At 44.3% G+C, this 2,991-nt stretch overlaps 1 non-coding gene across 1 annotated transcript; it reads right to left on the bottom strand.

Annotated features, from left to right (window-relative positions):
* Positions 1 to 2,592: 2,592 nt before the first annotated feature.
* Positions 2,593 to 2,699, bottom strand: LOC125110478 (U6 spliceosomal RNA). Its single transcript, XR_007130651.1, has one exon. It is a non-coding gene; the product is annotated as a U6 spliceosomal RNA (small nuclear RNA).
* Between the last annotated feature and the right edge of the window lie 292 nt (positions 2,700 to 2,991).

Raw genomic sequence — 2,991 nt, 5'->3', positions numbered from 1 at the left:
TCTGCAAGTGACTAATGTTGACGTTTTAGCTTAGCTGGAGATACCATAGCAGAATATCATAGGCTGGGTGGCTCAAACAACAGATATTTATTTCTCACAGTTCAGGAGGCTGGGAAGTCTGAGGTCAAGATGCTAGCCACTTCAGTTCCTGGTGAGATCCCTCTCCTGGCATGTATGCCCACCTCTTGCTCTGTCCTCACATGGCTGGGAAAGAGAGCTCAGGTTTCTTTTCCTCTTCTTATAAGGACCCTAATCCCATCATGAGGACCCCAGCCTTATGACCTCATCTGAGCCTAATTCCCTCCTAATGGCTTCACCTCCTAATACCGTCATATTGGAGATTAGGGCGTATATGAATGTGGGGGGAAGCAGACCTTCAGTCCACGAGAAGGTTGTTAGAGGGATTAGATATTCTCAGGAGATGGCCCGGGGAGAGGAGGAGGGGGTTGCAGACATTCTGGTTGTCGTGTTTGTCTTTTATACAGTTTGCAGTGAAATCACTTAGCAATCACTTCACTGTAGTACCTCTTTAACTGTGCTGTGAATCATATCAAGGTGCCCAACATTACACTGACACTGAGAATGAAAATGAGGAACTACGGCACCTCTGACTTAGGCTTCTCCAAATTCAGTTGATGGAGTTCCCGTCGTGGCAGCGCAGTGGTTAACGAATCCGACTAGGAACCATGAGGTTGCAGGTTCGATCCCTGGCCTCGCTCAGTGGGTTAAGGATCCAGCGTTGCCGTGAGCTCTGGTGTAGGTGGCAGACGCGGCTCGGATCCCGCCTTGCTGTGGCTCTGGCCTGGGCCGGCGGCTACAGCTCTGATTAAACCTCTAGCCTGGGAACCTCCATATGCCGTAGGAAGCGGCCCTAGAAAAGGCAAAAACACAAAAAATAAATAAATAAATAAATTGAGAATATTTTGCATATGTCGCAAGGAATAAGAAAGCTTTATATAGGTTGGTAAGGAATGACTAGATACCTCAAGTGAAAAAAATCAAGATGCAGTTTTTAATAGTAAGCTACCTTGTGTGTAATGGCATAATGAAAAAAAAATAGTTCTATTGTTGCAAAAAGAAATTTTGGAAGTATAAATCAATGTTATAAATTGTTGGGTTTTTTTTAAATAAAAAATGTAAATGGTTTCTTAAAATGGGAAGATATAAGATAAAGAGAGTAGTTAATTGATAGGACAAAACTTCTCTAAATTGTCTTTATATATAATTTTCATTTTAGGAACATACATGATTTTCATACTGAAAAAATAAAATTACCTTAAAATTAAATACATAGAGAGAGAGAGAGAGCGCTAATTCTAAAAACTCAACAGAACTGAAATGAGTAAACCAACTATATATCACTTTAGTGACATAAACACACAGAGCTCATCTTGAAATTTACTTTTACACTCAGTATTTTACTGTATATCCTTGATGGGATGTATTCTTAAGAAGAATTGAGCTGTAAAAAATTGAACTTCAGGAGTTTCCCCTGTGGCACCACGGGATCGAAGCGTCTCTGCAGCGCTGGGATGAAGGTTTGATCCCTGGCTGAGCTAAGGATCCTGCATTGCTGCAGCTGCAGCATAGGTTGCAACTGCAGCTCGAATCTGATCCCTGGACCCGGAATTCAATATTTTGGGCAGCCAAAAAAAAAGAGAGAGAGAGGAAAAAGTCTCATTTTATTCAATAATATAATTGTTAGAACTATTATTGATATAATTAATATTAAATTATGTGTTTTATCTGTGAGTATGGACTTCTGCAGGTAAATTTTTTTTTAAATGGAGTAGTAGTACTATTTTCTTTCATTCTTTCTTTTTAATGAAACTAGGTAGTTTGGCATAAAGATTTAGATTTAGTTTTAACGTGGAACCATGGAGAGTTCTACCAGAGCAGACGCTTTGGCCCCTGACTGCTTGCTCGAGAGAACCCCTGCTGCTGCGGCCACCTGCCTCACCTCCACATGCTGCCTGGCTGTCTCGGGACCCCCCGGGTGAGGGCGTGGTGTCCAGCATGGCGTCTAGCAGGACAGCAGCTCCACTGCGTGACCAAACCCAAAGATGCTCTCGCCCTCTCCTTACCTGTGCACTCAGATGATGCCTGGCCTGGTAGAGGGTGGGGGCTGGTGTCCTGAGTGGCTTTCTAGGAAGGTCCAGGCAACACACATGGAAGGGCAGGGCCACGAACAGCTCTTGGGCCAAACTTCGACCAGTGACCCAGGAGGGAGTCTGAAAACGCGCTCCTCTTAACAGCCTTCCCTGCCAGGGACGGGTCTGAGGCTCAGTCGTTTCTGAAAGCCTCATTGGAAGGTCTCCTGCATAACTGCACTACTTCCTCTGGCTCGGTTCCCTTTCACTCTCGCTCACCCTGCCCTGGGTTTGCAGTTCCAATAAAGCCTTAGCAAGCTATCTACCGCAGGATTTGTTTTATAGATCGTTAGGGCTAAGAAAGCAACTATGATAAAGTGCTTAGGAAAAAAATGGTTTTAGAATAAGAGGAAATAATATATATAAATTATATATGTTCCCAAGGTGAATCTTTGAGCATGTGGAGCTTGCTAAAATACTTTCCTCTCACAAAAAGGGATGATGATTCTTTTAATGCTTCACAAATTCGCATCATCCTTGCGCAGGGGTCATGCTCATCTTCTCGGTATCATTCTAATTTTAGTATACGTGCTGCCGAAGTGGACACACAAAATGTTATCTTAAAATTCGGATAACAGCGGTTCTGGCAGTTGAGCGTTTAGAGCAGAAGTTTAATGGATCAAGGCCAGGTTCGGTGTTGCAGAGGTAACCGGCCCCGGTGCGAAGGGTGTGCTGTGAGCAGGCGGCCGGGCAGACGAGGTTTGAGAGATCTGGATTCAGGTAGCGGCAGAAAGAAGGGATGTGATGATCGGAATTTGAGAGGTGTTAGTTAACAGGATTGACAGGCTGGGAGGAGGGGAGGGAGGGGAGGGCGGGGAAGCGGAAAGGTCAAGGGGTCAAA

The sequence above is a fragment of the Phacochoerus africanus genome, chromosome 10, assembly GCF_016906955.1.
Source record: "Phacochoerus africanus isolate WHEZ1 chromosome 10, ROS_Pafr_v1, whole genome shotgun sequence".
NCBI lineage: Eukaryota > Metazoa > Chordata > Mammalia > Artiodactyla > Suidae > Phacochoerus > Phacochoerus africanus.
The sequence above is the reverse complement of the archived record's forward strand: the minus strand, read 5'-3'. Positions and strand labels throughout refer to the sequence as shown.